Source organism: Balaenoptera borealis (genome assembly GCF_965194805.1).
Source record: "Balaenoptera borealis genome assembly, chromosome: 21".
NCBI classification, from domain to species: Eukaryota; Metazoa; Chordata; class Mammalia; order Artiodactyla; family Balaenopteridae; genus Balaenoptera; species Balaenoptera borealis.
In genome coordinates, this window is record NC_138880.1 from 25,434,799 (window position 1) to 25,447,068 (window position 12,270).

The 12,270-nt window shown below is 43.8% G+C and overlaps 3 protein-coding genes across 5 annotated transcripts in view; all 3 read left to right on the forward strand.

Moving 5' to 3' along the window:
• The window catches only part of LOC309619735 (uncharacterized protein), a 329,240-nt gene that overhangs the window by 43,850 nt on the left and 273,120 nt on the right, over positions 1–12,270 (forward strand). The gene's annotated exons all lie outside the window — the stretch shown is intronic.
• The window catches only part of LOC309619502 (uncharacterized protein), a gene marked incomplete at its 5' end in the record, with an annotated part of 101,607 nt that overhangs the window by 3,508 nt on the left and 85,829 nt on the right, over positions 1–12,270 (forward strand). The window lies entirely within an intron of this gene.
• ZNF596 (zinc finger protein 596) overlaps positions 1–12,270 on the forward strand; it is a 292,573-nt gene that overhangs the window by 55 nt on the left and 280,248 nt on the right. The gene's annotated exons all lie outside the window — the stretch shown is intronic.

Sequence of the window (12,270 nt, forward strand, 5' to 3'; positions counted from 1 at the left end):
TGGCGTGAGCCTGTGTGAACTCACTCTTGCAATCAGAGGTGGATGGGATCAGTGTCATACAAATCTCATAAATAGACGAGCAGAAGTGGTTTTCCAAAGGAGGCTGGGAGTAATGCTTCCCAATGAGAGAACATGGAGACTAGTTAAGAAACATCATATTTTCTCTACTTGCATAACTTGCATTCATTTACCCAACAAAGTATTCTGAGCTGTACCTACTTGTGCTTCCAGACAATGTGCTGTGTTTTGGGGATTCAGACAGAAGATACGCTGGCCCTACCATTGAGGAACTTATCATAACGGAGTGGAGGCAGAAAAATAAGTATTTAAATGTAATAGTGTAATAAGCTCTGATAAGGGATGCAGAGGGTTCCATGGGAACTACCCCTTTAAGGTAGCAGTGAATAGGAGGAGAAAAAGAAAGATGGAGGTGGGGGGAGGAGCGAGATGAGGAAAAGCTTTCCAAAGGGGGTGGAGCCTGAGCTGAGTTTTTACCACCTGTGGTCATTAGCCTTACCTGTGAGGGAGCATCTTCAAATGCACAGAAACCTAAGACTGCACGGCCCATCTGGGGAATTTAAGTAAATCAACACGACTGCAGAGTTTGGTGAAGAAGGGGGAATGTTTTGAAAGCTGAGTGAATAAGCAGGATCCTGACCGTAAAAGGCCTTAAATACCCAAAGAAGAAGTTTGGATATTATTTTGAAGTCAGAAGGAAGCCACTGAAGGATTTCAAGCAGATTCATGTTTTAGAAAAATGACTCTGAAGAATAGATTGGGGATATGTCTTTGGGAGGTGGAGGGTGAGAGAGGAAGCAATGCAAAAGGCAGGAAACCAGTTGGAATCTGTTGCAGTCAGACATGAGGAGGACCTGAAATGAGGGAGGAGAAAGAGAGATGGAGTCAAAGGGACAAACGTAAGAAGCAATGAAGGAGAAGGAACAGCAGGATGGGTTGGGTGTCTATGGCCATCTATCAAACCATCCCAGAAGATTATAGCTGAAATCAAGTTGACTGATGTGTTTCTTTTTGGTAGTTTGGGCAGGGCTGGGAGGGAACTGCTCATCTATGTTCTACTTGGCCTTAGCTACGGTTCCTTGACTGAGGTTGGAGGATTCACTTCCAAGATGGCTCATGGAACATCAGTGCATATGGTTGATGAGTTAGTTAGTGCTGGCTGTCAGCCGGGTTGAGAGGGTGAATGTAAAATCAAGCTACCAACACTTCTAGCTTAAGTTAAACCTGGGATGACGCTGCCTTCTGTTCTTTTCTATATGTGCCCACACCCACACCATTTCCTCTAATTCTAAGCTCTGCCATGTTCTGGTGCATCCCTTGACCTATGGCCCAGAGAATCCCCACTGCAGTGGCCACTCTGTCCTCACTTGAAACGTCCCAGATCTGGAACCAGCCTGATTCCTGGCAGGTGGGAATCTAAGGAGTCCTAGCCTGGTCTCTAGATAGTCTAGCATCTTAAGACCTTTCCATTCATCCCGCCATCCATTCAAAAAATATTTCTACTTGTCTTCATGTTGCCTAGTCATGTATTTGGTAAGACTTTGCCATGCTGACTTTTTATTTGGTTTATTCATTAGATTCTTGCCTTATACCTTATGACTAAGGCCAACCTTGTACCCACTTTCTTGTTTCAAATTTCCTGAGTCTTTTTCTTCTGCCTGGTATTCCAGTTCCTCTGGAAACCAAACCCTACTTATTCTTGTCACCTTGGGGTGGAGGGAAGTTCAAGTCCTGATCCTTAAGCTCTCCGGGTCTCAATTATGTCATGTGACCTTTAAGGTCCTCGTGTGAATCACTGACCACGTGCTGTTTCTGAACTTTTGGCCCCTGCCCAGTTCCCCCGGTGCTCGGCTGTCCCGGCTGTTTCCTTTTTCTGTTTGCTCTGGCAGAATTACTCCAGTTCTCGGCTCCTTGCGGTTTGGCCTGGTTCCTTGGCTTATCCCGGATTCCTGCTTTCTGCAGAAGGAAGACATTTCCCATCCAGCCCCCAGCGGGGCCAAGTTGATGCAGGTGTGGTTTCTGCTCTTGAGGCATGTTTAACACAGAGAAAGAAACAGACAGTAAATCCTTAGCTACAGTGCTAGGTAGACAGAGCTGGGAGGGTGAGGTCTCAGGGTCGCAGAGGAGGATCTCATGGGACCATCAAGGATGGGGTGGCCTAAGTCAACGGGGGATTTTTCTACCGGTTGTCAGGAATAGGGTGGCTTTGTTTCAGGAACTGTGGTGTCTGCTGTCTTCCTGGAGTTTGTATTCGTCTTCCCTCGCTGTTGCTTTTTAGAGTGTCTGTTCTCTTTTTAGTCGGAGCCGCGTCTCCAGTTCCTAGCTTATTGGCTAAACGCAGACAAATGTGTCCTGAGCTCTGACCAGAACAGACTCACTAGTCGCCAGCTTTCCCACGATGTTGGTGCGTTCCTGAGTTCACATACTCACACAGCTCAGCTGGGAGGTGGCAGCGGGGAGCCAGGATTGAAGCTGGGGCAGCCTCAGGGTGGCAGTTTTAACCAGAAGGGGTCTTACTGAAGGCGTCCAAGGGGGTTCCATGCCAGGTGAGCTAGTGTGACAAATCTGAGGAGTTAGGAGAGGACAGAGATGTCAGAATAAACAGCAAAGTCCGTGACCAAGAAATTTGAAGGTGGGCTTGGGCAAGGGAAGAGAAGTAGCTCTCCAATGACACAGTGAATGGAGGCTATACCGTAAGCCCTTGTTCTATGTTTGCTCATTGAGGATGGAGCTGCCCTCTACAGAGCAAAGCGTGGAAACGTCTGCGTAGGCTTCAGGGATAGGGCAGTGACTTCAAGAGGTTTGGCTTAAATACTGACCCCTCTGCATTAACGCTTTTCAATGTATGTTTTCTGCTTTCCAACATACACTGAAGCCCCGTGAAGGAAGCACCAGTCCCATCTCTTATATTCCAACATTTAACCCAATGCTCTCCACAAATGCTTCTTTTTATGATGTGAAAGAAAAGAAACAAGAAAGTTGATTAGGTGGGAAGATAAATTCAGGGCTTTGGTAGGGAAGGAATGGGACCCTAAGGCTTACACTGGGGATTTCTAGGTGGATGAAACTGCTATATTCCCCTGAGTCCTGTGGGACTGCAGGAGTGGCCCACACTGACTGGTTGGAAGACGGTGGGCCTCCTTGCTTGGAGACCATGTGGTAAGAGGGTGCCTTACAGGACAAACCTTGTCTTCCTCAGGATCTGCCTGCAGCTCTGATCCTGGCCACAAGATCCATAATTAGGGCCGAATATCAGCCTGACCTGACTGGGGGAGAGCTGAGCCCGCTAAGGGACCAGAGGGGTTCTGTGCCAAAGTGGCTACAGAGCCTGGCCGTCGCATCCCGGCAGGACCCCGTGAGCATGCCTGCAGGAGGGTGCAGCTCACAGCTGGCTAAGGGAGAGTAAGGTGAAGTAAAGGTGGCAGAACTGCCATAACAGACTCTGGAGCAAAAGAACCAAACACTCAGAGAAGTGGACGTGCGAGAATAGGTCCCTCTGTACGATCAGCCCACCGTGTTCCCTGGTGATGAGGAATGCACGGGCAAGGGGCACCAGCATCGTTGAGAGACGGGGTGGTGGCTTCCTCCTGCAGACCAGGGCTGACAGAGGAGATGCTCTTACAGAACTGCTCTCTCCGGTAGCAGTAGGGACAACGGGATCCCCAAACTAGCAGAGGCCAGGTGGCAGCACTTAATAATTGTCAGAAGCTAGATGGCATGACTGCTGTAAGGATAATAAGTTTATAATGACATGAGGGTGTTGGTTTGTGGAGGCTAGTCTATGGGAGGGGTCTGTAGGGGAGTCTGTAGTGGCTAACAGAACATGCGTTTTCTAGGGGCAAGATAAATGGGCAGCCAGCAAGGGGTTTGCTTAACATACTAAAAACCTCAGTGCAGTTTTAAGCTTTAAAAAGAGATCAGTTTCGTGGCCTGGGTTCAATCCCTGATTGGGGAACTGAGATCCTGCAAGCCGCTCGGCACGGCCAAAAAAAAAAAAAAAGATCAGGATTGGGTATGAGGAGGCCAAAGTCAGCCATCTCCAATGCAAAGGTACAACCTCTTGCACAATTTCAAGACCTAAGCCGGTTTTCAACCCAGAGCTCATTGACTGAAGGAGAGGCCGGGTCCCCATTGGTAAGGTCCCGGTGTATATGGTATATACAGAACAGTTTGTACAGTACTGAGTCCCCCAGTGCTTCCCAAAGGAAACTATGGCCACCTATGTGGGTACCATATATGAGAAAGAGGGGAATACCCGGATCTTCCCAGGGCTGTTAGATACAGCATTGGAGTTAACACTGATACCCTGGGAGCCAAATGCCCTGGTGACCTCTCTGTTAGGGCAGGGAAACGTGGGTGTCAGAAAATAAAGTCATTGATAAAGTCTGCCTCACACTGGGTCCACATATCCCATCCACACCCTCACCTCCACCTCCCACCCCCAGTGGTTATTTTCCTGGTTGCAGGATACAGAATCCGATGATCACACTTGGCAACTGGAGAATTCTCACAATGATTCCTAGACTGTGGAATAAGAACTATCATAGTGGGAAAGGCCAAGTGGAAGCTATTAAAACTACCCCCTCTGACCATGATAGTAAATATCTCTTTTCAGAAGGATCGCAGAGATTAGTGCCACCCTCAAAGACTTAGATGTCTGACCAAATCATTCAAAATGGTGGTCCACTTTAGAATCCCATTTTAATGCACCAGACTGGCCCCCGCAAAATCTGGATGGATTATGGCAGATGACAGTTGGCTGTCACAAACTTAACATGCAATACCCCCATTTTAGCTGCTGTTCTGGATATGGTATCTTTTTTTTTTTTTTTTTTTTTTGGCTGTGTTGGGTCTTTGTTGCTGTGCGCAGGCTTTCTCTAGTTGTGGCCAGCGGGGGCTACTCTTCGTTGCGGTGCCCAGGCTTCACTGTGGTGGCTTCTCTTGTTGTGGAGCATGGGCTCTAGGTGTGCAGGCTTCAGTAGTTGTGGCTTGCGGGCTCTAGAGCGCAAGCTGAGTAGTTGTGGTGCACGGGCTTAGTTGCTCCGCGGCATGTGGGATCTTCCAGGACCAGAGCTCGAACCCATGTCCCTTGCATTGGCAGGCAGATTCTTAACCACTGCGCCACCAGGGAAGCCCTGGATATGGTATCTTTACTAGAGCAGATTAGTTAGGACTGGATAGATGTTTTGCGGCTATTAATCTGGAAAATACATTCTTTCCACCCTCATCAGGAAGGCAGATCAGTTCTCATTCCGTGGGAACTAGAGTTTGCTTTCACTGTCTTGCCCCAGAACTATGTTATTCTCCTGCTCTAGCTTATTCCTGATAAATATCAGGTTTTGGGGAATGGCAGCAAGTATTTGAGGGTTTAATCAGCTAATTCTGCATATTAAGATAGAACGTAAACCTAGAAAATATGATAAGCTTTTCAGCTAAAGTCTATGCTCATTATTCCGTGGGAGGCTAACCCAACAAGCCCGTCATTGTCAAAGCTGTAAGACTCAGAGTTTTGACTTGAGAGATGGTAGTAAATATATTTCTATTAAATTTCCAGCAGCAAGTCACTGGAAATCATTATATGGTTGTTATGCGTACTAATAAGTTTATGAAAATTGTCCAAAGACTGAAAGCTTGGGCAATCCCTTTGCTTTAAATGACCAGTGTACCTCAGTGTAGAAAAGCAGGTCTACACTCACAGTCATTTTTTTTTTCACACAAGGTACACTTACAGTGGTGGCAATTTGATGATATTTACATATTTCACTATTTCTTTCAATACTCATTAAGATCAAAAGGCGTCTCTTTGTCCACCAACTGTTCTCCATGAATAAAGAGAGGACGGATTGACTAAATTGTCATTTAATTGGTTAAATAATCATTAACTAAACAAGAAAATACCTGTTTACGTAGCATGGCTTTTCAGAGTTACATAGAATCAAAAGCCATAGAGAACGTCTTCCCTGAGGATATGTTGCACATATGCTGGGAGCAGATCTGCCTTCTGTCCCTCAGTGCTCTTGTCCAACAGGAAACAGAAATATCTCGCAGCAGGAGAACGTGGCAGCAATTACTCTTTCACTCTGTCTGCCATTGACCTAGCGTGATGTCCACCAGTAGCCTTGGATAGAGGCATTTTGCCAAGAATTGTTCTGCTTTCTCTTTATGCATAATATTGGCCATTAACTTCTGGGCTGGTTTTACATTTCTCTTTTTTAAAATTGAATATATTTGGCATATAACATTGTGTGATTTTAAGGTGGGCAATGTGTGCATTTGATACATTTATATATTGTAATGGTCTGTCACTGACACCTGTTACTGTCACTACCTCTTCTTTGTCTTTAGGGATAAAATTAATCAGATTTTTACTTGGGAAGCAACATTTTGCTTTCATTCCAGAAAACCTTATATGGATGCTAGAAAGACACTGACTGGTCAGAAAATGATGCAAAAGTTCTGATGGCTTCCTGTCATCATGCAACAAAATTTCAATACAGGCAGTGCCCAGGGACAAAGAGTGAATGGATTACTAGTTGAATGAAATCCAGTTTTCAGATATTCATTATCCGTCGTCCTAGTCACACTTTCCTTTTCCAGTGCTTGTAGGAAATCACCACCTTCGCAGACTCAGTTGTCCCGGCATGCACGAATTCACGTTCTATATTTGTACTGGGGTCTCGTTTATTATATATGTGTGTGATGTTGTTTTGAGTCGTGGTATGTATGTTATTATTTCATTGTTGTTTTTATACTTCAGTCAACCACTCTGAGCCACTAATCCACTTTTGTGAAATGGAGCTAAAATTCAACATGTGAGTAAAAATAAAAGGCATGTTTACGTAAGCACTACCATGTGAATGATTTGGAAGCACAGAAACCAGAAGGTAGCAAATCCTATTTACTGGATGATGCTCCCTCCAAAATGACCAACACAGTGTGTGGCTTCTGTACAACCTCTAAACTCATAATATTTTTAGTTCTTTCATGCATTTCTGCAAAAATCATAGTTTTATCTTGCATTTAAAGTGTATAACATATATAAGAACAAAATTGGTTTGTAGCTTTTCCTAGGCAGTTTCCTGCAGGCTGCTTGATAGTCTACAGGGGCGTGACCTGTAGTCTGCAGGTTTCTGCCTTTCCCACCCCAAGGATTAGAGAAATATCTGCCTATATTTTTTAAAAGTTTTTCTCATAGTTTCATTTTTTTACATTTAATTCTTTAATTCTCTGGACTTTATTTTGGCATATGAAAAGATATGAGTATCTTTCTCATCCCTCAAAAACTTAGCTTATTACTTAGGGTTATTTACTGAATAATTTTCATTTTCTTCATTTATTTCAAATGCCACATTTTTTGCATATACTTTCTTATATACCTAGGCACAATTTCTGGGGCTCCAGTCATATTGGCTGCATGTGGATCTTTCTTTTCTGTTCCACTCACTGGTTCCTCATTCTATTCTTGCATCTGCACCAGACGACTTTATATATGCTTAATATGTTTTAATATTTGGTAGCGCAAGATCCACCTAATTTTTCTCCTACTTTCAAAATTGTATTGGCTATTCTTTCCCAAGGGATGTGTGTATTACTTAGTGATTTTTGATTTGGGTTTTGACTTTTATGCCCTTGACTATGAAAGCATTCTCCAAATATGGGATGTTTTTCTCCTTGTAGTCTTATTATTACTATTAACAGGCAATTTTAATAAGATACAAAACATTATCTCATCTTTGCCATCTCAGTTTCTGAGGGTGCTACCAACGTGAAACATTTTATAAGAACCCCTTCATATTGTGACTCTAAGTTTTCCTAGTCTGGGATGCTGGGAAGAATGAACTGATGTGCATCTCATCAACCAATGCAACACGCTGACGTTTTTCTCCCGTGGCTTGTGGAAATACTGCCACAATACATGGACCAAAGCCATTATGATTCAGACTACATTTCTGGGGTGCTAAAATAGCCAATTGAAAAGTGAACAATTTAGTCAGCCAATCAGTTTCTTTGTTTCTGTGATCCTAAGCAATCAAATGTCTCCCACACTCCACCCCCCACTCCCCGACCCAAACCACCTTCTTGAATTAACTAACTCAGCAAGTTCAGTTTGGGCACCAGGAGGCCCAACTTTAAAGTAGTACCTTATTTAAAAAGTACACACCAAAAACCTGTGGGTCTTGCTAAGCATTTGCATACTCTCTGCTAGAGTGTCAGCAAACATCTTAGAGATTCAGATGGTTCACGAAGCATCTTGTGATTAAGTGATCTGAAGCGGAAGACCCATCGGTGGCCTAGTATTGTTAGTAGTTAAATATGATTTGGCTTCTGTAATCAGCATTCATGAAATGAAAACAGAGCGGGTACAACGGTTTTACTTGCTGGGCCAAGTTAGGTTCCTCTGTGGACTTCAAGAGGTTTTTTTTTTTTAATGTTGTTTTATTATATTTGTAATTAGCCCTTGTGAAGCAGGCTCTTTTACGTTCTGCAGTGATGCATTGCAGCTTTCATTACAACAAATATCCATGACCCCTGTTGCCTAACTGTAAACAGTGCTAGTTACCAGCCTCATTAGGAAACTAGCAGATGGCTTATAAAGTCCTTGCTGGAGTTGAAATCCATTGGCAGCTTGCAGCACACAAATATTTATCTTTAAACAGTATAAAATATGTCAGAAGGGGTCTGAGTTCTGCTTTTGTTAGTATTAAATGCAGTCTGATCCTAACAAGAAAAATTGCTTCGATTACACTTTTTTGTTTGTTTGTTGCTTACTCTATGTGAACTGATTCTCCAAATTTTTTTCTGGCTTTCCTTTTAGAAGAACAAAGTTTTCTCAACTTCTCACTTTTACTTATTCCACAAATATTTATTAAACTCCCACTATGAGCTAAGCTGAAATATTAGAGATGCAATGATGAATACGATATAGTAGATGCTCAATAAATATGTGCTGAAAAAATTAAACTGAAGGTCAGTTTTATTTTATATAGTGATGCTCTTCAGCTAAATAGTACTTGAACACTGTTTCCTAGACATAGAACCATATCATTTTTGTCTATAAACATTTCCTTAAACTATAAAATGTTAGAAATTAGAGAAAGTGTTAAAAACTTTTCTTAGTCCAACACATGAAATTTTCAGAGCTAAGACTCACCCGGATAAAATAATAATGGTGAACATTAACTGAGTACTTACTGTGTTTCAGCACTTACCTATGATAAGGACTTTATTTCCTCACTTAATTCTGTACTGTTTAAACAATCCATGGGGAAGGTACTATTTTCCCATTTTACAAATAAGATTAACTTTCAAATGTTAATCGAGTTGTCCAAGTTCTCCCGGTGGCAGAGCCCAAATTCAAAAGGAAGCAGTCTGACATGAGACCCCATACTACTTTGAACTATTATGCATTAATTTCAACAGCTTTCACATCTAGACCTCCATATGCCTACAACAGTCTGTTCCTACCCAGCATTTTGGGGGAGAGCATATTACTAGTACTTAAGTGTTCGGACTTTGGAGCCAGCCTGCTTGGTTCAATCAAATCTTGGCTCTGCCGTTTAAAGCTGTGTGACTTTGAACAAATTACTTGATCTCACTTTGCCTTGTTTTCTTCATTTGGAAATTAAAGATAATTATAATACGTACTTCATAGGGTTGATGTGAGGATTAAAGGACTTAATATAATGCATGCAAAGCGCTTAAGAGAGAGCGTAGGGCGAACAGTCATGCTATTATTATACAATTAGCTATGACTGCTGTTATTATTGTCATAGTTATGAAAGAGTCAGTTGCTCCTATTTGAGCTCAACGTGGCCATACAGGAATCCATGCCCAGTGTTGCTACATCTTCTGAATTCTAAAGAGAAGATGGAAACCTAGGTTTGTTTTTTTTTTTTAATGTGAGTTCTCTTATTTTATTTTATTTTTTTTTCAGAAATTCACGTTCTTTTTTATTTATTTATTTATTTATTTATGACTGTGTTGAGTCTTCGTTTCTGTGCGAGGGCTTTCTCTAGTTGCGGCAAGTGGGGACCACTCCTCATCGCGGTGCGCGGGCCTCTCACCATCGCGGCCTCTCTTGTTGCGGAGCACAGGCTCACAGGCTCCAGACGCGCAGGCTCAGTAATTGTGGCTCACGGGCCCAGTTGCTCCGTGGCATGTGGGATCTTCCCAGACCAGGGCTCGAACCCGTGTCCCCTGCATTGGCAGGCAGATTCTCAACCACTGCTCCACCAGGGAAGCCCCGAATTCTCTTATTTTTAAATGTTAGCACCTAATGCAAGTTTTCAAAACTACTGAGTGAGCCAAAGAAATTGTGTCTGTGGGCCGCATTCAGGCCGTCATAGCCCGTTGTGGCCCCTGGTGGAAGAATGGTAGTGAAAACCGACAGAATAAGAGCCAGGGAATGCAGACATGTTGGTGGGGAAGGTCCGAGCCACTTGGAATACCAGGTCTTTGGGAGATGCAGTCACTCAGCCTAGAATTTTATAGACTTAACCAGGTCTGACTGGCTTGGTTCCCACCATTTTGTTTCTAACTAGTAAGAATTCTATTAGGCACCATACCCTTCATGTATTCTTCTTCTCTGAAAGATGATCAATTTGAATCAATTACTTAAAACAAAACAAAAAGGGATTGAATGGTGAAGGAAAGTTTACAAGATTTCCATTTCCAGAAAGTAAAATCCTCAAATTATCCACAGAAAAAGAGTTGCTTAGAATGAAAACAAACAAACAAAACAAAACTGTGCTATGAGTTTCCGTGGCAATTAAAATGATCATATATCATATATTTATTTCCATTTCTGTGATGGTTATACCAGTGTGTCTGGGCTTGGTCATAATATACTGTGGTCCATAAGACAACACTTAACTATTTTTAAAATGTATCTAACTGGAAGTTAGTTTATCTGCCAAGTGTACCAGCACTCGAGTCCTTTACAACCTGACTGTCTGCAGTCACAGCAGAAGTCACACTGGTCTGGACTCCTGCCCCCAGCCCGGCTCCCCACACCCATTCCAGCTGTTCTAGCAGCTGCCCAGGGATGCACTCCAGCTGATGCAAATATCCTGAGATGGATACTGGGCTTGAAAAGCTCAGTGGTGGTTAATGAGCATCCATGCTAAAGAATAAATAAATAAAAGGATTCATAGGATTAAGTAACACTGTGTGGTCAAGAGATGTCAGTGAAAGGAAATAGGATGGTCTGTGTGTGCCGCTACACCTTTCCTGCATGGTGTCCAGAAGGACTGAATATACTTTCCACTCAAGAGGGAAAATATCCTACACAAGGGGTTTCAGTCTCTCTCTTCTCTGTTGAAGAATACCAAGCTCAGCATTGTGTTTTTATGAGTAATAACTTGTTCTGTTCATTCATTTGTTAATTGATGTATCAAACATTCACTCCTCTCCTCTCATGGGGGTGGGGGGGTGAGGGGAGCTGCAGATACAACAGTGAGTGAGATACAGTTGCTGCCCTCAAGCAGCTCAGGAGCCGGTGAGAGAGGTAGATGAGTGGAAACAAGACGCATGGAGATGAGAGCTGGGAGAGGGGAAACCAGAGGAGGCTTCACAGGGGAAGAGGCATCTATCTCCTTTACTTTGTGGTGAAGTCTGATCTTCAAATGCAGCAGCTCGGTCTGTCTGATTAGAAGGCAGAATGGCCAGCCCTGAGAAGCCTCCTGCAGTTGGAAGGGAGTCGGAACTGGAAGGAAGGATTCCCCGGGAGGTATTATAGGAGCACAGCCTGCTCTGAGCTCTCCACCTCCTCCAGGACAGGTCCTGGCTTGACAGTGCTGTGGTGCGGGGACCCCGCAGGCCAAATGCACACCAGGGCCCCTCTTCCTGCGGACAGTGGAATGAAGGACACGGCGCTCGCTGGTCCTTCCCTCCACCCTCTCCTCTTCCATCATCCTAACTTCTTTGTATTGATCTCACTGCTGTCTCTCACTCTGGAATCTCTTCTCTTTCCCCTTTGCTTCCCTCTCCATCAATCACTCACTTTTCTTCCCAGGGTAGAGCATTTCCTTTTATCTCGGGGCCTGGGGGGTAGGAAGGGGGCTCATGGGACCCCCAGTCCCATTGCGGCTGCACTTAACTGCTCAGACTCTGCCGCCTTCAGGAGAGCGATGGCCCTGCAAGTGGATCCGATGTGATTTCTTGCCTGTAGGAGGTGAAAGAACAAGCTGCGTCTCCAGAACTGAGCAGAGCTGGTCTCCGATGTAGACGGAAAGTCTCTCCTCTAGATATCGG